We start from the raw sequence: 26,863 nt of genomic DNA on the forward strand, positions 1-26,863 counted from the left end.
ATTCGTCTCTTCCACAATACCTTGCTCTTTACGCTAAAGTATTTTTAGTAACTCTAACTAGTTATTCTACGGCCTTTGTGATTCAAGGGTCATTCTGAAAGATTTGGGACAAAATTCAAGCTTTAGTGTAAAGAACGAGGTATTGACGAGGGGGCAAACCCCCTCATATACGTAATAAAAACACACAAATATATAAGTTCGTTACATAAGTTAATTCGTAAGGTATGCATGTTAGTTACTAACAAAAACGTTTGTAAAAAAAATAAAACAAATCTAGTTGTCTTTTTAAGTAACCAAAAATTGGGAGGTAACTAGGCCTCCTCTCCCACCCCCTTTTTTTGCGAAATCGTCCGATCAAAACTATGAGAAAGCCATTTAGCTTGTAATTAACATAAAAATTGCTTCTCCAGACTAAACATCCGCATGATATATGGGTAGATTATTGCAAAATATATCGTGCGAAGAATACTTTCCGGCAGAATATGCTTCAATCTTTTGACGATGCCAACTCCATGTGCAACTTTGGTGGGGATAATGTCGCTATGATGCTTCTACGATAGATTAGAAGCATTATGGAAACCGAGGTACCGCAGTGATATAACTTGTAAAATAGGCTTTTCACCAAATAGAACTTTACTACTTACATCAACAAAATCACCCACTCTACAGAATGTCAGTAAAAAATTTTCTTTACATTCACACACAGCAAACTTACACTTGTAAACATCTCTAATCTTTTGAGAGTAATACGAGCTTTTGCTATCAAATTATCTGCGGATTTTGGAAATTTTATTAGCAATAATGTTAGTAATATATGTATCCTTTAGATAAACGCGCATCATGTTCACGTAAACTAAATAAAGTAAAGGGCCCAGCACAGACATTTTGCTATTTATAATGTTAGATATTGTCGTATGAGTGTCTACACCAGGAAACTACTTTACCCCATGAAATACAAGGCTATCAAGCATGGACTCTTGATCATAATTATCAAGCTTTTTTTCTATTCGACCAATTCTCTCTTCCAAATTTTCAATTTGAAATCTCAGACTACCTAGTAGAGCCTGCTCAATTTTTGCAAACTTTGGATTAAACTCGAGCGTGATTGAATCATAAACCTGGCTGATTATCAGTTCAGTACCTTCTTTGTTCAATGAATTTGGGCCATTGAACTTTTCAGTAACTGAAAATAAATGAAAGTAAGGAGCAGCATTAAAACTTAAAACGAACAGAAATTACTCCGTATATGAAAGGGGCTTTTCCTCCTCAACGCCCCGTTCTTTACGCTAAAGTTTGACTCTTCTCTTAACTCTATTTTAAAACAGTAAGAAACTTTAGCGTAAAGAGCGGGGCGTTGAGGAGGAAAAGCTCCTTTCATATACAGAGTAATTTCTGTTGGTTTTAAGTTTTGTTGTTGCTCCTTACTTTTATTTAAAAAAAACTTTTTTTTTTATTTAATTTCTGGACGTTTTTGAATTAATGCATGTATTGATCTTGGCTCTCCGCACATAAATAATTAAAACGAAATTTGCATATTAACTAATTGCAATTAATCGGAAGATTTTGAGAAAAAGGAGAGAGGGAGGAGGCCTAGTTGCCCTCCAAGTTTTTGATTGCTTAAAAAAGCAACTAGAACTTTTATTTTTTTTACAAACGTCTTCATTGGTAAAAAATATAAGTAACTTACGAATTAACTTACGTAACGAGCTTCTATATTAGTATGTTTTCATTGCGTATATTAGGGGGTTAAACCGTCGTCGATACCTCGCTCTTTACACTAAAGCTTAGATTTTGTCCCAATTCCTTAAGAATGACCTCTGAATCACAAAGGCCGTAGAATAAATAGTTGAAAATACTAAAAATACTTAAGCGTAAAGAGTGAGGTATAACGAGAAGGTAAACCCCTCATATTAGTAATAATTTTTGTTCGTTTTAAGTTTTAATGCTGCTCCTTACTTTCAGTAGAAAAAATTTTTCATATTTATTTTTTCGTTGTTTTTTTCAAATAATGCTAGAAAATCCTTCATCCCCTTCATTGAAATTCTCTTCCCCCATGAGAAGTTTCTCCATGAAAATATCCTCGCAAGTAACCCCCCCCCCCTCAACTCTCCCCCCTAAACCAAAAAAAAATCTCCCTGAAAACGTCTGTACGCTTCCCAGTAACCATTACTGTATGTAAACACAGGTCAAAGTTTGTGACTTGCAGCCCCTCCCACGGTGACTCCAGGGGAGTGAGTCGTCCCTAAAGACATAGTCATTAGGTTTTTCGAATATGGTGAATAAAATGGCTATCTCAGAATTTTGATCCGGAGACTTTTGGGAAAAAACGAGCGTGGGAGGGGGCCTAGGTGCCCTCCAATTTTTTTGGTCACTTAAAAAGGGCAATAAAACTTTTAATTTCCGTTAGAATGAGCCTTTTTGCGACATTCTAGGACCACTCGGTCGATAAAATCATCCCTGGAAAAAAAAAAAATAAATAAACACGTATCCGTGATCTGTCTTCTGGCAAAAAAAAATGCGAAATTCCACATATTTGTAGATAGGAGCTTGAAACTTCTACAATAAGGTAACGGGAACAATAAGGTTCTACGTTAAGATTCTATGACTTTTAGGGGGTGTTTCCCCCCATTTTCTAAAATGAGGCAAATTTTCTCAGGCTCGTAACTTTTGATGGGTATAACTGGTCTTGATGAAACTTATATATTTAAAATCAACATTAAAATGCGGTTCTTTTGATGTAGCTATTGGTATCAAAATTCCATTTTATAGAGTTTCGGTTGCTATTGAGCCGGGTCGCTTCTTACTACAGTTCGTTACCACGAACTGTTTGATTGGTTATATTTTCCAGCAGATGATATTTTCTCCAGCTGGGCTTCAGTTTTAGCTAATTGTTCGTAAATCGGGGCGATACTTGAAGACACCGAGTTAGACCATAATTTATCTCTTGCTTTCAGGGCTTAAAAGGTCTTAGAAAAAGTTTCAAAAATTTCTGTAGTATTAACAAGTTTTTGTGGCACTTTGTATTTACGAAGTGACATATAGTGATCATAAATTCTGTCGGTCTGTCTGTCTGTCTTTCCCTGTTTTACTACTTTAGGCACTTCTAGATAAGCTAGGACGATGAGATTTGGCAGGCGTATCAGGAACCAGACTAGATTAAATTCGAAATAGTCGTTTCCCGATTCGATCATCTGGGGGGAGTGGGGAGAAGGTTAATTAAAAAAAAGACCGGGATGAAACTTGGTGGTAAAAATGAGCACAAGTCCTAGATACGTGATTGACATATTCGGAACGGGTCCGCTCTCTTTGGAGAAGTTGGGGGGAGGGTTAATTCTGAAAAATGAGAAAAATCAGTACCAGACAAGATTAAATTAGAAATAGTCATTTATCCGATTCGACCGTCTGTGGGGGGGGGGAGTGGAGTGACGGTTAATTCGAAAAAATGAGGTGTTTTTAAGTTACGAAGGAGTGATCGAATCTTAAAGAAATCTCATATTTAGAAGGATCTTGCAACTCAGATCTTTCATTTTAGATTTGGCTGAATCCAGTTTCATTGGGGAGAGTTGTGGGGGGGAGGGTATCAGAAATCTTAGAAAACGCTCAGAGTGGAGAGGTCAGGATGAAATTTGGTGGCAGAATAAGCAAACATCCAAGATACGTGACTGACATAACTGGACCGGATCCGCACTCTTTGGGAGAGTTGGGGGGGGGGGGGGTAATTCGGAAAAATTAAAAATGAGGTATTTGTAATTTATGGACGGGTAATCAGATCTTAATGAAACTTGATATTTAGAAGGATCTTGTGCTTCAGCACTCTTATTACAAATCCCAACCAGATCCGGTGAGAGTAGGCGGAGGTGGAGGGGGAAACCGAAAATCTTGGAAAATGATTAGAGTGAAGAGATCGGGATGAAACTTGGTGGGTAGAATAAGCAAATATCGCAGATAAGTGATTGACGTAACCGGACTGGATTCGCTCTCTTTGGAGGAGTTGGGGGGGGGAGGGTTAACTCTGAAAAATTAGAAAAAATGAGGTATTTTTAACTATCAGATATCAATGAAATTTGATGTTTGGAAGGATATCGTGTCTCATAGCTCTTATTTTAAATTCCGACCGGATCTGGTGACATTGGGGAGAAGATGGGAGGTGAAACCTAAAATCATGGAAAACGCTTAGAGTGGGGGATCGGAATGAAACTTGGTGGTAAAAATAATCTTGAGTCCTAGATATGAGATTGACGAAACTGGAACGGATCTGCTCTCTTCAGGGGAGTTGGGAGGAGGAGGGTTAATTCTGAAAAATTAAAAAAATAAGGTATTTTCAACTTACGAAGGAGAGATTGGATCTTATTGAAATTTGATATTTGGAAGGATATCATGTCTCGGAGCTCTTATTTTAAATCTCGACCGGATCCGGTGAAGAGGAAGTTGGGGGGAGACCTAAAATCTTGGAAAACGCTTGGAGTATAGGGGTCGGGATGAAACTTGGTGGTAAAAATAAGTAAAAGTCCTAGAAACGGGATTGACATAGCCGGGACGGATCTGCTCTCTTTGGGGGAGTTGGGGGGGTAATTCTAAAAAATTAGACAAAATTAAGTATTTTAACTTATGAAAGAGTGATCGTACCGTAATGAAATTTCATATTTAGAAGGATCTCGAAACCCAGATCTCTCATTTTAAACCCCTACCAGATCCAGTGTCATTTGGGGGGGGGGACAGGAAATATTGGAAAACGCTTAAAGCGGAGAGATCAGGATGAAACTTGGTGGAAAGAATAAGCACAAGTCCAAGATAGGTGACTGACATAACCGGCTCGGATCCGCTCTCTTTGGTGGAGTTGGGGGGAGGGGGGTAATTCGGTAAAATTAGAGAAAATGAGGTATTTGTAACTTGCGAACAGGTGCTCAGATCTTAATGAAATTTGATATCTAGAAAGATCTTATGCTTTAAAACTCTCATTTTAAATCCCGACCAGACCCGATGACATTGCAGGGAGCTGGAGGGGGAAACTGGAATTCTTGGAAAACGTAAAAATCAAGGTATCTTACGAATGGGTGATCGGATCTTAATGAAAATTAATATGCAGAAGAATCTTATGTCTCATATAATCCCTTTTCAATTAGAATTGGATCCAAGGACATAGAGGGCTGGAGGGAAAAACAGAAACCTTGGAAACCGGAAATCTTGGAAAACACTTAGAGTGGAGAGATCGAGATGAAACTTGATGGGAAGAATAAGCACAAGCTATAGATACGAGATTGACATTATTGGTACGGATCCGTTCTCTTTGGGGGAGCTGGAAGTTGTTAATTTGGAAAAATTAGAAAAATTTAGGTGTTTTTAACTTAAGAGTGGGTGACCGGATCTTAATAAAATTTGATAATTAGGAGAAACTCATGTCTCAGAGCTCTTCTTTCAAATCCCGACCAGATCTGTTGACATTGGGGGGGGAGTCGGAGGGGGAAACCGGAAATCTTGGGAAACGCTTACGAGTGGGTGATCGGATCTTAATGAATTTTGATATTTAGAAGGACCTCTTGACTCAGAGCTCTTATTTTAAATCCCGACCGGCATTAAGCCTCTGATTTTCCTTTTAAAGAAATCTATTGATTCTTAGAATGTTACTACAGGTCATATCATATGAGCTCTTGGCTCCTCTTGATCTCGTCACAAGTGCGATATGAGCTCTTAGCTCTTGTTTTTGACGAATAGTTTATAAATATAAGTAGTTTCAAAAATGTATTAAATATCCCTAGGGGTTTCCTTCCTCCCTTACTTGTATTTATGACCCCAGGGCAAGGGTACCCAATGTTTATTATGTACCTTCACGAATATATTACTTTAAATGACATTAATTTAGTAGTATATGCATTACTCCGTAAAGCAAAGTATATGATTACCCCGGTTCCAAACCGGGGTAATCAATCATTTACGAACGAGCCTATAAATCGTCAACTATGTGAGATGATGGGGAAAAACCAAAATATTCTAAGATATGGCACTATTAGGAATGAAATGAGATCCCGTGGAACTAAAATGGACGAATATCCTACAACTTTAGATTAAAAAAAAATAATGTTCGTATATTTTATAGGCCTACAATCGGCGTTTCTTTACTTTTAAGAGCCAATAATGTTTAAAATAATGTGTTTTAAAGAATAACGTTCTTTTTAAAAATGATATTCATACATTTTATAGGCCTACAATCGATTTTCTTTACTTTTAAAGGCCAATAATGTTTAAAATAATGTGTTTTTAAGATTAATATTCTTTTTAAGAATAAAATCCTTTTTTAAAATAATGTTCATACATTTTATAGGCCTACAATCAGTGTTTCTTTACTTTTAAAGGCCAATAATGTTTAAAATAATGTGTCTTTAAGGTTATTGTTCTTTTTAAATCTAACGTTCATACATTTTATAGGCGTACAATCGTTGTTTCTTTACTTTTAAAGGCCAATAATGATTAAAATAATGTGTTTTTAAGAATAATTTTCTTTTTAAAAATAACGTTCATACATTTTATAGGTCTACAATCGGTGTTTCTTTACTTTTAAAGGCCAATAATATTTAAAATGATGTGTTTTTAAGAATAATGTTCTTTTTAAAAATAATGTTCATTAAATATGATATTGCCAAAAGGTGTTGTTGCCAATTATACATGTTTTCAACTTCCTTTTAAATCTGGTCGCAATGCTAAGGAGATGTCAACATTCTTAATGATATTCTGGCAAACCCCTCAAGGAGAGGTTAAGCCAATGAGAAAGGAGGAGATCTTGAATACTAAGAATTATTGCTAAAAATCATTCCACATAACTACAAACTTGAGAATCTTTAGGATTATTTATCGGTATAAGATCTACAAAACGACATAAAAATCAAGGCTGTATGATTAGTACAACCCTTTTAAATAGTAAAGGAAAAATATCTTAAATGGCAAATTTTAAAGGAAACTGACAACAACAAAAAATTCATGGCCAAAAATTTGGAAATCTTGTGGCAAATCGAGAGGCTACTTTACAATTCTCTACGTCTTCTAAAATTAATTTTATTGCTACTTTTAAAAATTAGAGGTGTCCCCACAAATTAATTTTTTTAGTAAGCTCTAACGAAAAAAAAAATGCAAATTTGTTCGGCCTATTCATGTTAAAGCTTTCAATGAAGCCACAGGAATTTTTTCATCAAAGAATCTGCTCGTGTCTGTTGTTCATACGCATTTCACTGCTATAGGAAAATAGCATTGGCTTCAAACCTCGGAGATTGACCTTAAGAGCACAAGAAAAGTGTAAGTTGCTATAAATCAAAAATCTGATACGGTAAATGAAGATTCAGTTAAAATCCAATTTTCAGCTTTTTAATATTTTGTAGCTGTTGAGCTAAGTGAACAAAGCTACCAGAAATGGATTTAAATTTGAAGTTAGGCCTGTGAAAGTGTTTTCAAGCTTGTATCTCCTTTCCTTCGCATCTTCTTATTTGGAAATAATTTAGTACCCCATCACTCTCAACAAGAGGACCAACCAGGAATCTGCAGGTCCCACGTTGCACCAGGTGAGAGCACCAGCATTTCTTATTTATCTGTTCTGTCCAACTCTGTTCAAAGCCACTGTCCAGTCCCAAACCCTTGAAGCCTTAAAGAAAGGAATTAATCAAGAATGGGGCAATGCTGAATGGAAGCTAAACTAAGATGCCAGATCATAACCTGAAAACAGCACCACTGAGGTTTTCTATGGGAGGTTCAAACCACCTTATCTTGTTGGACGTGCGACTTAAGGTAAGGTAACAAAAATAAAATAAAATAAAATAGGGTAAATCCCAGCTAGCAGTAAAAGAGAGAAAACCGTAAATATTTGAGTCGAGAACTCTGCTCATCTCTCCTTGGTGCAGAAATAAGAAAAATATAGATAAAAGTCAACAGGAAATATAAAAATATAAACTTAAAAAAAATAAAACTAAAACAGTAAACATCCTTTTCTTAGTAGACTAATAGTGAAAAGAAAACTAGACAAAAAACCTGATACTGAATGGTAGATAAATTTTCATTTGTGGGGTTTGTTTTGTGTAAGGCTTTTTGAATTGTCAGAAATCCCAGTAGACTGCAAAATGGTTTTGTTGAAATATGGAAGATCAAAATTAATATGAGCATTGTAAATAACGCTATGATCGTGTACTGTCCTGAGGACTTTAATCTATGGTTATTCTTTTTCCTATATTTAGTTTCCTGCATATGACTCACCTTGTAAAGAAACATTGGTGCTGCGAATTAACCAATGATCTTAAGATGTCAATTCCTCTCTGTACTAGGTTTGCAACATGTGGGCTAAAGGAGCCACCTGAGCAAAACTGGCACAAAGTTTAACCGCAGTTGACACAACTGGGTACCATGGTTTTAGACAGAAGAGATCGTGTTTCAGAGGGTTGAACTTCATCGCTTTGTTTTATTCTTGTTGATTTGCAGCCCATATCACACTGGCTGAATAAAGTTGATTTGAGATCACTACAGAACTGTAGTGATTTGGCTCTTTTTTCTTTCTTCTCTTATGTTTTCTTATTCTGTTTTTCTTATTCTGTTTGTCTCAGAAATTATTTATTATGTTTTGGACTTTTAAAGTCCAATTGGGTTTAAAAATTGGTATGCTATACCAAAACCAATGTTTGGACTTTCAGTTTAGCAGCTTTTCACAAATTTTGGAAATTTACGGGGGAATTTATTTCCCCGGGAAGAAAATGATCACGAATGGATCTACAGTCTAAGTTTGGGCCTGTGAAACTATTTTCCAGGCTCTGTCTTTCCCTTATTCATATTTGGCAATCATTGAGAAGCATTGCTGTTTTGTTGGTCTTTTAATCTGGTTAAGCAGCTTTTTACAAGCTTGGATAGTTGTTAAGCTAGGTGAAAGAAAGTGTCAGAAACACACCTATATTCATTAAAGGTGATGTGGAAAATATTTTAATATAACTGTCAGAAATGAATCTACAGCTTAGTCAGGTCCTAAGAAAGTGTTTTAAGGCTCCCTTCTCTTCTTTCGAGGCTTTATAGTTTACGCGAAGATGTTTATTATCTACCAATTTTAACTTAAAAAAACAAACAAAAAAAATAATCAAAACTGGCCTACAGTATGCTTCTCTAGTATTAAGGAAATGTCTGTTGCTGGTATGCAATATTTTCATAGATATTCTTATTGGTATGCTACCTACTAGGGCAATTCCAAAATAGACGATAATATTAATTATCTGAAAACTTTCCTAATCATTAGTATATAACTTTATAACAGTAGAGCGACAAAACATACTAACAAAAATTGCTATCAGAAGCCCTTAAAGGCTAAATTCAAAACTCAGAATCAATAATAAAACACAACAAACAAAAAACCATAATACTACTACTACTCCTAACAACTTACTGCAGCACCATCCACCTAAGGCTAACATAGCTACACATGCTCCTCCATAAGAATCCATTCAAAACCTCATTCTTTACACTCTCCCATTTCCCTTAAATCTTTTCTTACAACATCCCCCCCCATCTAGGGACAGCCTGCTTTTTATTTTGTCGTAGATGGCTCACTGGTTGGCTAACAGGGACAATCTTTGGCAATCTGTCATATTTCATCAGCAGAGCATGTTAAAGCTATCTTATCCTTTCTCTCATTATAGCCCTAGAAACCAAGTTAGAAACCAAGATGTGGTCAATACCTAACTTTCAATCAGCCTCCCTGTTGAGTACCCAAAACAATCCATAGGAAATTTCTCTGGAGATCATCTTGCATATCCTCCTCCATTTTTTGAAGTGCCCATGCTTTGGAACCATACTTAACCACTGTCATCACCATAGCTTACAATATTCTAATCTTGTTGGAAGACTTATCTTCCTGTTTTTTGAAACTTTTTTCAACTGTGAAAAATACCCTGGGCCTTGGGTATTCATAAAACAAAATCATAAGAAAACACAAAAAACAAAAACAAACTTGCAAAAATTTTCACATATTTTCCACATAATTATTTTTATTAACCTATTAGAATTTCTGTCAGTATCAATCTTAAAAGCCTCAACAAAGGGGAGTGGTGATATTCTGGGAAAATGTTTTAGTATGTCTTCTTATCTTGAAGGTTTTGTTGAAGTGAAAGGACTTTTGATATGAAAATGGAATTTAAAAGTGTATAAGTCATTATGACGTCCCCTTTCTGGTTTGTCTACATAAATATTGGCAGCTTTATTTCATTAAATCAAGATGGATAGTGAAGATAATAGCATCCATAAACGATTTTTTTCACCTGTCTTTGGATGGAGTCTATTTTCTACTGATCCCCTGTGTTGACAACACACATCCCAAATTAAACAAGATCCTAATGCAGCTTGATTATAACTTTAAGTGAGCTGATATATATTGCACACTTAATTAAACCAAGGGTTTTTGGCAGCTGATATCTGAGCATGATAATAAAATTCAATTCCTTTCTAACAATAATTCCCAAATCTCATTCAGCTACTGAATAGGCAATGATTTGTCTGGAGTTATCTCCTCTTATCATATGATGCTGCCACATTTCAGTCTTAATGCCAAAAGCAGTCTTACATTTTTGGATACTGAATTCAAGGTTTCACTTGTGAGCTCAAAATGAGAGTGAAGCTCTTGTCATATATAGAAGCTCTTGTCATTATATAGAAGCTTTTGTCATTAATGATTCTGCAGATCCATTAACTTTCGAACGATCAGTATAAAGATTTATCTTATTTGTTACAACATATGGAGTGACAACTTCTGGAACTTTTGAGAATAATTGTTGCCTGTCGTCCCCAAACATAGGAAGCACTGTTGACCAGCTTTGATTATGCAAAAATTACAATCTTACTGCTATACCAACTGTAATACCATCCTGGGTAAGGGTTAATAAAGAAGCAAAAACATTTTTTTGCAGTACAGAGAAAACACAAGATAAATAAAATAACCTACTATCTAAATGAAAAGACACTGATTGGTAGATGTGGAGATAACTATTTCTATTTTTTGTGAGTCATTGGTTTGAGATTGACTGTGCAGATTAGATTAATCATCCTGAGCATTGCATCAGTAAATTCCCCATGAGCTACCAAATTTTCTTCTTCTCTGTTTTCCAATCTCTGTATAGAAAACAGCCCATATCATTCCAATATTTAAGAAAGGTGGAAAGGGCCTTGCTGAAATTACCAACCTATTAGCATTACATCAGCAGATGTTAAGGTTCTTGAAAGAATAATCGTTACTGCAGTTATTAGACATTCTGAAGCAAATAATCTCTTGCACAGCTCATAGCATGGCCTTTGCTCTTGAAAATTTGTTGATACCAATCTCCTTGAATCATATGATCATAGCACTAAGTAATTTGATACAGGGATGCCTGCTGACATGATTCTGTTTGACTTTTCGAAATCCTTTGGCAAAGTTTGTCACAAGTGACTTGCAATCAAATTACATACTGTCAAGCTTGACAAGAAGTCCCTTCTTTGGATCCTTGACTTTCTTTGTATACAATCTCAATGCATTCAATTATTGATGACTCTGGTAGCTATATTCTTTCTTTGTCTAAGCATGGTTTGAGCAGAGTTCTTAGGGAAACTGCTTTGGGTCCTAAACTTTTTCATATCTTCATCAATGATGTTCCTTCCCTTATCACCAGTATACTGACACTCCATGCTGAAAACCTGAAGTTCACTGAACCAGCTTTTCTAGTGAAGATCATGCCCTTCTACAAAATAATCTTACCTTAAATTGCATTGTCCAGTGAATAAGGTATTATCCTGTACATGCTGGTTAGTGAAGAGGTTGATTCCATGTGTCTGCTCTATCCTATTCTCAGAGCCTTGGCTTGGATAACCAATCTTTGCCCACAACTCCCCTGAAGGTCTCCCCCCTAGGGGCTGAGTCTGCTTCAGAGAGTTCCCAGAGCCCCATGACAGCTTCATGGTGTGTCCTCTAGTTCTTGTTGACTGGCCAGGCTCAAGCATGTTTTGTTGCAGGGACTGAGCATGCAGCATTTTGTATACCATGATGATATCCCAATTACAAATTTGCCCTCTTTGGGATAAAGTTGTAGTTTGGTGCCCTAAAGTACCTAAACTGTCACCCAACCACCACTGCTATTTTGGAGTCTGCCCCCTACCCTTAGAAAATTTTCTGCTGGTGCCCTTGATAGTCATCAAACAGTTTGGGGTAACAAACTGTAGGTAAGGAGCAACTCAGTCCAATAGAAACTGAATCTCTAAGAAATGGAATGTTGATAGCAGTAGACACATCAAAAGAATTGGCACTCCCTGTTGATTCCAAACATATAACAGGCATTAAGTAAATATAGCCCACCAAAAGCTATGAGCCTAAGAAAATTTGCCTAATTTTCAAAAATTGTAAAAGTCAGGTGATCTTAAGGTGATTCTCCGAGGTTTGAAGCAAATTCTATTTCCTATAGCATTGAAATACGCAACGAGATTTTCTCCTTTCTCATTGGCTTAATTGCTCTCTTGAGGGTTGTACCAGAATATTTAAATTCTGTTGTTTATTACAATCAGATTTAAAGGGAATTTAAATTTTTTTCACATGTCTAATTGGTAACAGCTGACCATTGAAATTTGGTTGGTTACAAGTCAGATAACAGTTTAGCATTTGAATTTTCACAATGGGCAGAAAAAAAATAAGAACAAATAAAGGATGGGAAAACCTGAGACATCGGTAAGTTCTATTCCAACGTTATTGTAGATTATATTACTTTTATTCATGTACAAGTTACATTTTCAAACAGTTCGTGGTAACGAACTGTAGTAAGGAGCGAAGGGGCTCAATAGTAACCAAAACACTAAAAAACGAAGTTTTGATACAAATAGTTACATCAAAAGAATTGCATTTTAATGCTGATTTTAAATATATAAGTTTCATCAAGTTTAGTCTTACCGGTCAAAAGTTACGAGCCTGAGAAAATGTGCCTTATTTTAGAAAATAGGCGGAAATACCCTCTAAAAGTCACATAATCTTAACAAAATCACACCATCAGATTCAGCGTATCCGAGAACCCTACTGTAGAAGTTTCAAGCCCCTATCATAAAAAAGGTGGAATTTTGTATTTTTGCCAGAAGACAGATAACGGGTGCGTATTTTTTGTTTTTTCTTTGTTGTTTTTTTCCTCAGGGGTGATTGTATCGACCTAGTTGTCCTAGAATGTCGCAAGAGGGTTCATTCTAACGTAAATTAAAAGTTCTAGTGTCCTTTTTAAGTGACCGAAAAACTGGAGGGCACCGAGGCCCCCTCCAACGCACAGTTTTCTCCAAGGTCACCGGATCAAAATTTTGAGATAACCATTCTGTTTAACTCAGTCAAAAACCTAATAAATATGTCTTTGGGGATGACTAAATCCACCTCAGTTCCCGGGGGAGGGGCGGCAACTTATAAACTTAGACCATTGTTTACACATAGTAGTTGTTAATTATGAAGTGTACAGAGGTTTTCAGGGGGACTTTTTTGTGTTGGGGTTAGGGTGGGTCGGGGGGGCAGGTTACGTGGGAGGATCTTTCCATGGAGGAATTTTTCATGAGGGAAGAGAATTTCCATGAAGGGGTCGCAGGATTTTCTAGCATCATTTATAAAAAGACAATGAGAAAATATTTTTTTTCAAATGGAAGTAATGATCAACATTAAAACTTAAAACGAGCATAAAATATTACTTAAATAAGGGGGTTTGTCTCTTCCACAATACCTTGCTCTTTACGCTAAAGTATTTTTAGTAACTTCAATTAGTTATTCTACGGCCTTTGTGATTCAAGGGTCATTCTGAAAGATTTGGGACAAAATTCAAGCTTTAGTGTAAAGAACGAGGTATTGACGAGGGGGCAAACTCCCTCATATACGTAATAAAAATACACACATATATAAGTTCGTTACATAAGCTAATTCGTAAGGTACGTATGTTTATTACTAACAAAAACGTTTGTAAAAATATAATAAAAAAAAATCTAGTTGTATTTTTAAGTAACCAAACATTTGGAGGTAACTAGGCCTTCCTTTCCCCCCCCCCCTTTTTTTAGCGAAATCGTCCGATCAAAACTATGAGAAAGCCATTTAGCTTGTAATTAACATAAAATTGCTTCTCCAAACTAAACATCCGTATGATATATGGGTAGATTATAGCAAAATATATCGTGCAGAGTACATTCCGGCAGAATATGCTTCAATCTTTTGAGGATGCCAACTCCACGTGCAACTTTGGTGGAGATAATGTCGCTATGATGCTTCCACGATAGATTTGAATCAATATGGAAGCCGAGGTACCGCAGCTTTTCACCTAATAGAACTTTACTACTTATATCAACAGAATCACCCACTCTACAAAATGTCAGTAAGAATTTTTCTTTACATTCACACACAGCAAACTTAAACTTGTAAACATCTCTAATCTTTTGAGAGTAATATGAGCTTTTACTATTAAATCACCTGCGGATTTTGCAAATACTGTTAGCAATATATGTATCCTTTAGATAAACGCGCGTCTTGTTCACATAAACTGAATAAAGTAAAGGGCCCAGCACAGACATTTTGCTATTTATAATGTTAGATATTGTCGTATGAGTGTCTACACCAGGTAACTACTTTACCCCATGAAATACAAGGCTATCAAGCATGGACTCCTGATCATAATTATCAAGCTTTTTTTCTATTCTACTAATCCTCTCCTCCAAATTTTCAATTGGAAATCTCAGACTAACAAGAGCCTGCTCGATTTTGCAAACTTTGGATTAAACTTGAGCGTGATTGAATCATAAACCTGGCTGATTATCAGTTCAATACCTTCTTTGTTCAATGAATTTGGGTCATTGGGTCATTGGACGGTTAATTTGAAAAAATGAGGTATTTTTAAGTTACGAAGGAGTGATCGAATCTTAATGAAATCTCATATTTAGAAGGATCTTGCAACTCAGATCTTTTATTTTAGATCTGGCTGAATCCAGTTTCATTGGGAGGAATTGTGGGGGGGACCGGAAATCTTGGAAACGCTTAGAGTGGAAAGGTCACGATGAAATTTGGTGGGAAGAATAAGCACACATCCAAGATACGTGACTGACATAACTGGACCGGATCCTCACTCTTTGGGAGAGTTGGGGGGGGGGGGGGGGGTAATTCTGAAAAATTAGAAATATGAGGTATTTGTAATTTATGAACTGGTGATCAGATCTTAATGAAACTTGATATTTAGAAGGATCTTGTGCTTCAGCACTCTTATTACGAATACCGACCAGATCCGGTGACAGTAGGCGGAGTTGGATGGGGAAACCGAAAATCTTGGAAAATGATTAGAGTGAAGAGATCGGGATGAAACTTGGTGGGTAGAATAAACAAATATCGTAGATACGTGATTGACGTAACCGGACTGGATCCGCTCTCTTTGGGGGAGTTAGGGGGGTCTAGTGCTTTGGCGATTTCGGTGCTTCTGGACGTGCTAGGACAATAAAGATTGGCAGGCATGTCAGGGACCTGCACAAACTGACTTGATAAAGTCGTTTTCCCCGATTTGACCATCTGAGGGGGGCTGAAGGGAGAGGAAAAATTAAAAAAATGAGGTATGTTTAACTTACCAGTGGGTGATCAGATCTTAAGGAAATTTGATATTTAGAAGGACCTGGTGTCTTAGAGCTCTTATTTTAAACCCCGACCGGCATTAATTATCTGATTTTCCTTTTCAATCAATCCATTGATTCTTAGAATTTTGCTAGAGCTCATACCATATGAGCTCTTGGTTCTTCCGACCTCGTCATAAGTGCCATATGAGCTCTTAGCTCTTGTTTTTTTTTCAGGAAGAAAAACTTGCCCGAACAAGAAAGTTTACCAGAACAAGAAAAATTTCCAGTGTCTCCAAATTGTTCCAGGCTTTCCGAAACTCCGAATCCGGCTTTAACTATTATAGATGATTCTACGGTTAGTAAAAATGCGCCATCTGGTAGCTCTTGCGATTTTGGTTCGCCAGGAGAACACTTTGGAATCGATTTGTCTGGAATTCCAGATGTAAATTGTATAGTCAACTTGCGTCATCTGCTTAGTGAGTTTATAGAAGCAATAAAACATCAGTTCAATTGCAAGGACGGGAAATCAAAGCTTTGCGTGAAAGAAATTAAAAACACTGGACTCCAAACAAAGCTCGTCGTTATCTGCCAAGACTGTGGCTGGAAAAAGCGAGTAGAAGGTGAGCCGGAAGCCCCCCTCACTACTGTAAAAGAATACCTAACAAATTTCAGTGAACAGATATTAGGTAACAAAAAAGAGAAGATCAGCAATTTACGAGGCAACGTGAACGTGAAAGCTGTATGGGGTATCATGGGGACCGGAGGAGGCTACGCATCTTTGAACGAATTATTAAGTGTATTGGGAATAAAAAATATGAATCCGAAAACGTTTATGAATTTAGAACGCTTAGTTGGTAACGCATGGATGGATGCACTATCAGATGTCTTAGAAGAAAATGGTCGTGAATCCTTGAAATTAGCCATTCATGAGGACAGGTTTATCAACGATTTTTTCTGGACTAAGGTCATCTGTGATGGTGGCTGGAATAAACGCAGCAAAGGACACGATTATACTGCAAAAGGTTGTGTTGGGGTAATCATTGATGCCTTTACGAAAAAATTATTATATGTAGGAATAAGAAATAAATATTGTTACCTCTGCTTCAGCTCAAAGAAGGCAAACCAGAAAGTGAAAGATCATGTTTGCTTTATGAACTACAATGGTCCCTCGAAGAGCATGGAAACCGACATTCTTGTTGAAGGTATTCGCCAAAGTGAAGCCATGCATAACCTTCAGTATTTACAATACATCGGAGACGGCGATTCTAGTGTTTTTTACAAGCTAAGACAAAGTGTTTCATACGGATCATATATCCAAAAAGAAGAATGTGCCAATCACGTGACCAAGAACTATACAAAATACCTCCATAATGTTGTGAAGACAAAAAAAGGGATGCACAGCAAATTTCTTTCAAATGACATAATTCTAAAGCTAACCAAAAATCTACGAGGTGCAATAAAAAAGAACTCGGCTGATGGTGGGTCTGCCGAAAATCTAAGACAACTCTTACGAAGAGGCCCAGAGCATGTGTTTGGTAATCATAAAGAGTGTGATTCTGGCTGTGCCAAAAAGAATGGGGTCTTAGAAACTGTGGAGAACCGCTATAATAACCTTCCGAAAACTATTTTGGAGGATGTAAAAGCTGGCGTGGAAAATAATTGTAAAAAAGCGGACTTATTAAGAAACGATGCAACGACCAATCTTGCCGAGAATTATGTCTGTTGCAGTGAAATTCGTAGGCGGAAAACAAATAAGCCGCTCGAAACGATGGTCATACCATGCTAGGATAAGTGGAGCAAGCCTATCCTACTCCTTGGGCCCGAAATGGCAATCTTCTACATGGAAAAAAACATTTGGCTACAGTCCTTGCAAAATAACAAAAGAATACACGGTGAAAACTTCTGATCTTCGGAAACGGACAAAAACAAATCTGAAAAGATATTACGCAACCATGGGTGGGAGATATATGGCCAAAAAGAAAGAGAATCGGAGTTTGCCTAAAGGCGATCAAAATTACGGACCAAATTGCAACAAGCCTGATATGAATCCAGAGGAATTTGAAATCGCAAAGGCTGATTATGTTGCAAAAAATATGAATCTGGATGGAGCCAAACTGCAGGAGATCTACGTAAACACAATGGGGCAAAATGATAACTGGATATTTGAGAGGAGCAAAAGGATTACTGCCACTTATTTTCATAGAATAGCTTCTCGCAAAAAAAATACTCCAACCGCACCCATAGTCAAGAATATCCGAATTATTTCTAATTTCAAATCTATTCCAATGCTTAGGGGAATTCAACTGGAGGCTATTGCACTGACGGCGTACGAGCAGAGAGAGGGAGTATCATTAATAAAAGGAAATCAAATGAGACTACTCATTCATCCAAATATCCAGTTTCTTGGAGCTTCTCTTAATGGTCGCTTAGAAAACGGCACACCAGTTGAAGTGAAGACTGTCCATAATATTCCCAGAGGAATGACCATAAGGGAAGTGGCATCCCAAAAAGGATTGGTAAAGAATTTTTTCCTATGGTCACACAATTCAAAATTGGAGTTAAAGAAAAATCACAAATACTATGCTCAAATTCAAGGTCAGCTAGAAATCACCAATCATGAAGAATGTCACTTGGTGGTATATCACCATGAGCATGATGTGGAAATTTTAACTATTCCGAGATCAAAAGAATATTTTTTGTCCATATTACCAAAGCTTCAGGAGTTTTGGAGCGATTGTTTACTCCCGGAGATATTAGACTCGCGATTGATTAGGAACATGCCACTTAGAGAGCCTGCCTTAGTCCGGGCTGCAGCAAATCGCGGAATGAAACGGACTTTGGAGCCAGAAGACAGTGGATGTGAGAAAATTACTTGGTCCGACACTGAAAGTGAATATTGAAAGTGGATTTTTCATTGACATGCGAATAGTATAGAGATTGTTTAGGGGTCATAATGTATTAGTAGCAGTATTGTTAACCTTAACCTATTAGGGTTGTTTGAATAGTAGACTATTATAGGTTAACTATTAGTGTTGGTGAATAGCATATAAATATTAGTAAGTAAATTCTATTTGAAAAATTTCAGCATTCTGTCGAAGTCCAAACCATGTTGATAAGTAAACTCTAATTACGTTGAGATTTAGTTGCTACTTTAGGCACTTCCAGGTAAGCTAGGACAGCTAAATTTGGCAGGCGTATCAGGGAGCGGACCAGATTAAATTAGAAATAGTCATTTTCCAGATCTGACCATCTGGAGGGGGTAGGGGCTGGTTAATTCGGAAAAATAATATTTTTTCGGGGGCCGGTAATATTTCAGAAAAATTTCGGTTAATAGAAAAATGAAATATTTTTAACTGACGAACGGGTGACGGGATCTTAACGAAATTTGATGTTTGGAAAAATGTTGCGTCTCAGAGCTCTTATTTCAAATCCCAACTGAATCCGGTGATATTGGGGGAATTGAGGGGGGAACCTAAAATCTTGGAAAACGCTTAGAGTCGAGAGATCAGGATGAAACCTGATGGGAAAAGTAAGCAAAAGTCATAGATACGCAATTGACATAACTAGAACGGATCCGCTCTCTTTGGGGGAGTTGGGGGGTTAATTCTGAAAAATAGAAAAAATGAGGTATTTTTAACTTAGGAAAGAGTCATCAGACCCCGATGAAATTTGATGTTTGGAAGGATATCGTGTCTCATAGCTCTTATTTTAAATTCCGACCGGATCCGGTGACATTGGGGGAGAGATGGGAGGGGGAACCTAAAATCATGGAAAAGGCTTAGAGTGGAGGGATCGGGATGAAACCTGGTGGTAAAAATAATCGTAAGTCCTAGATATGAGATTGACATAACTTGAACGGATCTGCTCTCTTCGGGGGAGTTGGGAGGAGGATTGTTAATTCTGAAAAATTAAAAAAAAAGGTATTTTCGAGTGACGAAGGAGAGATTGGATCTTATAGAAATTTGATATTTGGAAGGATATCACGTCTCAGAGCTCTTATTTTAAATCCCGACCGGATCCGGTGAAGAAGAAGTTGGGGGGGGGGCCTAAAATCTTGGAAAATGCTTAGAGTACAGGGGTCGGGATGAAACTTGGTGGTAAAACTAAGTACAAGTCCTAGAAACGGGATTGACATAACTGGAACAGATCTGTTCTGTTTGGGGGAGTTGGGGAGGGAGGGTTAATGCTAAAAAATAGAAAAAATTAGGTATTTTAACTTATGAAAGAGTGATCGTACCTTTATGAAATTTCATATTTAGAAGGACCTCGAAACTCAGATCTCTCATTTTAAATCCCTACCAGATTCAGTGTCATTAGGAGGGGGGACCGGCATTACTGGTACGGATCCGTTCTCTTTGAGGGAGCTAGAAGTTGTTAATTTGGGAAAATTAGAAAAATTGAGGTTTTTTTAACTTAAGAATGGATGACCAGACCTTAATAAAATTTTATAATTAGAAGAAACTCAGGTCTCAGAGCTCTTCTTTCAAATCCCGACCAGATCGTTTGACATTGAGGGGGAATTGGAGGGGGAAACTGGAAATCTTGGAAAACGCTTATAAACGGCGTAGATACGTAGTTGACGTAACTGGACTGGATCCGTTTTCTTTGGGGGAGTTAGGTGGTGTGGTTCAGTGTTTGGGTGAGTTTAGTGCTTCTGGACGTGCTAGGACGATAAAAATTGGTAGGCATGTCAGGTAGCTGCACTAATTGACTTGTTACAGTTGTTTTCCCCGATTCGACCATCTTGAGGGCTGAAGGGAGAGGAAAAATTTGAAAAATTGAGGTATTTTTAACTTACGAGTGGGTGATCGGATCTGAATGAATTCTGATATTTAGAAGTACCTTGTATCTCAAAGCTCTTATTTTAAATCCCGACCAGCATTAAGCCTCTGATTTTCCTTTTAAAGCAATCTATTGATTCTTAGAATTTTGCTAGAGCTCATATCATATGAGCTCTTGGCTCTTCTTGACCTTGTCACAAGTGCCGTTTGAGCTCTTAGCTCTTGTTTTTGATGAATAGTATATAAATATAAGTAGTTTCAAAAATTTATTAAATACTCCTAAGGGGTTTCCTTCCTCCCTTACCTGTATTTATGACCCCAGGGCAAGGGTGCCTAATGTTTATTATGTACCTTCAGGAGCATATCACTTTAAATGACATTAATTTAATAAGTATATGCATTACTCCGTAAAGCAAAGTATAAGATACGGCACTATTAGGAATAAAATGAGATCCCGTGGAACTAAAATGGACGAATATCCTACAACTTTAGATTAAAAAAAATAATGTTCGTATATTTTATAGGCCTACAATCGGCGTTTCTTTACTTTTAAGAGCCAATAATGTCTAAAATAATGTGTTTTAAAGAATAACGTTCTTTTTAAAAATAATATTCATACATTTTATAGGCCTACAATCGATGTTTCTTTACTTTTAAAGGCCAATATTGTTTAAAATAATGTGTTTTTAAGAATAATGTTCTTTTTAAAAATAATGTTCATACATTTTATAGGCCTACAATCAGTGTTTCTTTACTTTTAAAGGCCAATAATGTTTAAAATAATGTGTTTTTAAGAATAATGTTCTTTTTTTAAAAAAATGTTCATACATTTTATAGGTCTACAATCTGTGTTTCTTTACTTTTAAAGGCCAATAATGTTTAAAATGATGTGTTTTTAAGAATAATATTCTTTTTAAAAATAATGTTCATACATTTTATAGGCCTACAATCGGTGTTTCTTTACTTGTAAAGCCAAACTGTTATCTGCTTTGTAACCTAACAAATTCCAATTCGTATGGTGTTAAAATGATATTGCCTCAAGGTGTTGTTGCCAATTATACATGTTTTCAGCTTCCTTTTAAATCTGGTCTTAATGCTAAGGAGATGTCAACATTCTTAATGACATTCTGGCAAACCCCTCAAGGAGTGCTTAAGCCAATGAGAAAGGAGGAAATCTTGAATACTAAGAATTATTGCTAAAAATCATCTGTTATAACTACAAAATTAACAATCTTTGGGATTATTTGTCGGTATAAGATCTACAAAACGACACAAAAATCAAGGCTATATGATTAGTAAAACCCTTTTAAACAGTAAAGGAAGAATATCTTAAATGGCAAATTTTAAAGGAAACTGATGATAATAAAAAAAAAAATTCACGGCTAAAATTTTTGAAATCTTGTGGCAAATGGAGAGGCTACTTTACAATTCTCTACGTCTTCTAAAAGTAATTTTATTGCTACTTTTAAAAATTAGAGGTGTCCCCACTAATTAATTTTTTATGAAGCTCTAAAGAAAAAAAATGCAAATTTGTTCGGCCTATTCATGTCAAAGCTTTCAATGAAGCCACAGTAATTTTTTCATCAAAGAATCTGCTCGTGTCTGTTGTTAATACGCATTACACTGCTATAGGAAAATAGCATTGGCTTCAAACCTCGGAGAATCACCTTAATAAAAATGAAACCATCAGATTTTTTTCTCTAGGGATAATTGTGTCAAACCAATGGTCCTGGAAAATGACAAGGGAAAGAGCTTATTCAAATGGAAATCAAAAGCTCTAGCACCCTTTTTAAGTGATCAATAGGATTGGAGAGTGGGGTGGGTAGTCCTGGCTTCTAAAAACCTCTATTGATGTAGTTGCTCACCTGTGGACACTCTTAAGTTTTTCTTGTCACTTTTATTTAATGGGGTTGCCACACACATACCAAATTCCAGTTTTGGTCAAACAAGTCCTTTATAGAGCTCTGACATCCACTTTGGTGACCTACTGCAGAATGTTCTTTTTACAATTCTCAGGGTCTGGAATACTTTGGAGGCAACTGACTGAGTATATTGCTCAAACTTTGATTCTTCATCCACATGTATACCAAGGTCTCTTTCAGCATGGAAGGAATCAACCATCTCTAACACTATCTATTCCACTTGTCATACTGACCCATCATATTTGTTCAGCCAATATGAATTGTCTTGCATTTCTTAATTATGGATTCTAGCCTAAAGAGTTTTGCCCAATCCAATAGTTTGTATAGGTTGGCTTGTAATAAGGCTTGCTCTTTGGCAGTTTTAGCAGGGCTGATGATTTTCAAATTGTCAGCATTTAGGTTCATTTTATTTTTGACAGATTGTGGGACATTGTTGATATAGATGTTAAATAATGCTGGACCAAGGATTGTTCCCTGTGGGACTCTACTTTCCACTTCAGTACTATCTGAGTAAAATGCCTAACCCTTTTTCTCCAAGCACTTTTACACTTGGCCTTCTATCTTTCCAAAAAAAGGTCTTTGTTGAAAAGTTAGATTTGTGTGTTGATATTATTACTTTTAAGTCCCAAATGTTGGAATTTGCATTACTGGTGATAAGAATGATCTAAGAATTGAAAGCTTCCTCAGAAGTCAAGGACTCAACCAGATAGTGAAGTTTCCAACTACTAAAGATAATACTAAATTCAACTTACTTTGCACAAATTTATCAGAATATTATAATGAACCTCAAGACCTACCTCCCCTTGGTGGTAGCTACCAGTACATGACAAAGAGGGCTCTGCTACCTTTGTATAAAGTAAAATATGTAGTTGAGAAAGTTTCCTACCAGCTTCTTTCATATAGGGGTCTATTAGAATTTGGACATTGGACTACATCTGAGTCCTGGGATGAGGTTGCAATTTTAAAGTCCTTGGATGAGAAAGCTTAATTTCTGCAAGATAAATTAAGAAACAAATGTGAAGAATGCTTCCCTGAGAAAACTTCCAAGCAGTGCAACACAGATCATCCTTACATAACCCAAGAAATTAAAGATTTGATTCAGTATAAAATTCAACTAAGAAAAGAAGAGAAAATGGGAAATGCTAATATGCTCTGCAGCAAAGTATGTAAAAGGACAAGAAAATCTGCAGCTGAGTACTACCAAAAAAAATTGATAAGCTTTTTGAATCAAAGCCTAGCATGCAGTATAAGAAAATAAAACAAATTTGTGGAAAATCCCCAAGTGGTGTTAATTTTTGTTCAGAATCCAATGATGAAACAGCTGCTAACCAGTTAAATGGTCATTTGGCCAGAATAATTCAGTCTTTGCTGCCTCTTGACGTAAATAAAACAAACCAAGAGTATCAGAAAATTCCACATGATGACCTTTACCTACTATTTCTGAGGATCAAGTTTTTAGTAAAATAAAGAAACTTAAACAAACTAGTATAACTCCCATAGATATTTCAATTGCACTTATAAAAGCATTTCTTCCTGACAAATTCACTAAGCCACTAACCAAATTTTTAATTGCATTTCAACTTCTTTAGTTTATCAACCAGAAATGGATGCACTTCTATAGAATTAGCATTTGTAAGTGCTCTAAACTGGAAACTAAACATTTACCAAAAATAGATTGTTTTACTGTTGGATTTGTCTAAATTTCCTTAATAAGAATATGATGGACTTGAATATTTTGCTATGAACAAAGCTGAATACTTTAAGTGGGCTACATTGATAGTCATTAGGTAAGCCCAATCTTGGACACGTATTTGAGGCTTGATCATAACCTTTAAAAATGTACTTTTATCTTGTATTAATGTCAGAACGATGTCCCTGACTCATAGAAAGACCCATCCTGGACATATTTAATCTAAGACAAATGTCCATCTACACCTAAGCGCATCATGTCCAATATTAAGAACCAGCTTTATATTTCAAGAAATGCATTTTAATCTAGAAACAATATATGTCTGAATAAAAGCAATGTCAGATTCCTAGGGTTTTACCAGTTCCAATTCCTGGGTCTTACCTTTTCCTGGTTTTTCGCATTTATACTTGCTGCTAAAATTATATGCCAGTGTTGACAGCAATGCCGGACAAGCCGTTTTTCCCTAATAGTAAAAAAGGATCGGCATTCTTTTCTTTACAACCTTTTTTTGTGAAAAGTTTTAAAATTAATTTTGGTTTGTTTTAATTGACAAAAGTATTTTCTATTGGTTAAGAAAAGAATATTAAAATGAAATCGATCTTTCTTATCACGAATAGTAATACGCGTTACCAACAACAGGTTAATGTATGGAAAACCACTAGGAAAATTGTTTCTAACGATTTAGTAATCATTTACCACAAGTTGGGTGCAATAATATAGATTCACAAACAAATTATGGAATAGATGTGACTTTATTTTGGCCGCTTTATTAATTACCGAAAAATGTAGTGTTAAAAAATCGGCAACTCCTGCCCACGGACTTGCAACCAGAGTGTTGGGTTGGTATTTAGATACATAATCGTAAGTACGTACTTAAGCAAAGTTCTAATTATATCAATACATACTTGAAGACATTTTTGAAAAATAATTGAAGTACATGCTTAAATAAATTTTTCGTTTACTTATTGTTACTTAAGTACTAGGTACATTTTTGTCTTGAACTTCTCTAAAGTCGTCTAAATATTAGAATATTTAGAATATTTAGAACTGCGAAGTGGCTATTTTTGAAGCCGTGAATTTTAATGCAAATCAATGGTGATGCTAAAGAAGTAAAATCTAGTCCAAATACGAAATATCTCATACAATTTTTAAAATTTGAAATTTGAGTTGCCATCTTTATAACGTGAATTGGGTAAGCCATTTTTTGTGGCATGTTTACCCTCGTTCGCATCTGGCATATAGCACTAGGGTCAAATTTAAGAACGAAGCAGAAAAACAGCATTCTGAAAGAAAAAAAAACTCTTAATGGATGATTAAGTAAATGATGAAAGCTTGGAAGAGGGGGCACCGCAAGATTCGTGTTTTCTTCCAAGTACAAGAAACTATGACAAGCTGTTCAATTATGAAAGCGGAAGAACCCCAAGTGGAGAAATTTTTCGAGAGAAGACTGGTAAAACTGAGTAAAAGCCAAATTGATGATTTGATAGTCATTTATGTAATTGAGTCTACTTGGCCTTCAAGCAGAGTTGAGAAACCTACCTTCACAAAATTGGTTCAAGGATTAGGCCCATTTGCAACCGTAATGACACAAAAAGTGTTATATTCATATGTTGAATCGAAATATATAACAATGGAAAGATCCAGGACTGAACTATATCGTGAAACTGTATCTTTGCACGACTGCTAACATTTTCAGCACAAATTAAAAAGCTACATAGGTGTTACGATCCATTGGCTTGACACTGATTATAGAAAGAAGTCGGCTGCAGTTTCTTGCAGGTTTTTTATTGGAACCTATGATTTTCCTGCTTATACTTCCCACCTAAACTTAATCAATGAAGACTTTATCTTATGCCAGAGAAAAATAGTCAAAATAGTCACGGATAATGGCAACAATTTTTTTAAAGCATACAGGGAGTGTGGTGCCCCATCAATGACAGAGAAAGAGTGAACTGCCAATTTTTAGAGTTCCGGAAGATTTTAGGATGGGTTTTACTGCGATAGAGGCACTGTTACCATAAAATATTTTGGTCTCATTTTTGAAAACAGCATAAAGGAGATTGACAGTGAAAATTTTTATCTCCCAGATCATTTGAGATGCTACAGTCATACTCTGAACCTGGTTGCACAAAACTATAGCGAGCAAGTGCTTGTTAATGTTTCATTTCAAAGACTTTATCAATCCACCATGTCCAAGTGTAAAACCATATGGAATGCGACAAAGCATAGCACAAAAGCTGCCGACGAGGTTTTGGAAATTACTGGTAGATGCCTAGTCATATCAAATGCTACACGGTTAAACTCTCTCTATGATGTAGTAAAGCATATTGTAGACATATTTGATGCTGAAAAGTTACCCAGTGCCAGTGATGAACTGAAACTATCAAAGTTGATGCCAGTGGAGAGGGATCTTCTTAAGGAGTATGTGCTTATTACAGATCCATCATGCCAAGCCTTGAATTCTTTGCAAGGCAACAAAAATTGTTGTCTTGGTGCTGATTCGCCAGTAATTTATGGTTTGGAGGTTAAACTAAAAGGATTTAAGGATATCCGTCTTCTCAAGCATGCTTTTCCATCAGTATTCTCAAGCATGCTTTTCCATTTTAGATGGTTTGCATTAACGTTTCTTGCGTGTTTCCTCAGTGGAATTGGAATAGAAAACCTTCAGTGAACTAGTCATAGCTACTTGTTTTCACCCGATGCTTGTCTCCAGCGATAAGCTGGCTGAAGGTGCTGGAAAGTCTGTTACAAATGATGCTAATAATTTTTTTTCGTTTATGGAAGATGATGATTCTGTGAGTGATTGAGATGTAAATATGGACACTAGTCTCAAAAGCTGAATTCTCTAAATTTAAATATTTGCAATTTGTATCTATAATAATAATCTATACGTT

The 26,863-nt window shown here is 36.3% G+C and overlaps 1 protein-coding gene across 2 annotated transcripts in view; it reads right to left on the minus strand.

Moving 5' to 3' along the window:
* Positions 1 to 4,708: 4,708 nt before the first annotated feature.
* Positions 4,709 to 26,863, minus strand: part of LOC136028203 (uncharacterized) — an 89,831-nt gene continuing 67,676 nt past the window's right edge. Inside the window, exons 1-2 of one of the 2 annotated variants that reach the window (XR_010617768.1) lie at positions 24,351 to 24,721; positions 4,709 to 7,627 (exon numbers count right to left, since the gene is read on the minus strand). The gene's annotated coding sequence lies outside the window, so the exon portion shown is untranslated. Of the gene's footprint in view, positions 7,628 to 24,350; positions 24,722 to 26,863 lie in introns of those variants that run through there. The other variant, XR_010617765.1, reaches the window with a different exon arrangement.

Source organism: Artemia franciscana, chromosome 6 (genome assembly GCF_032884065.1).
Source record: "Artemia franciscana chromosome 6, ASM3288406v1, whole genome shotgun sequence".
NCBI lineage: Eukaryota > Metazoa > Arthropoda > Branchiopoda > Anostraca > Artemiidae > Artemia > Artemia franciscana.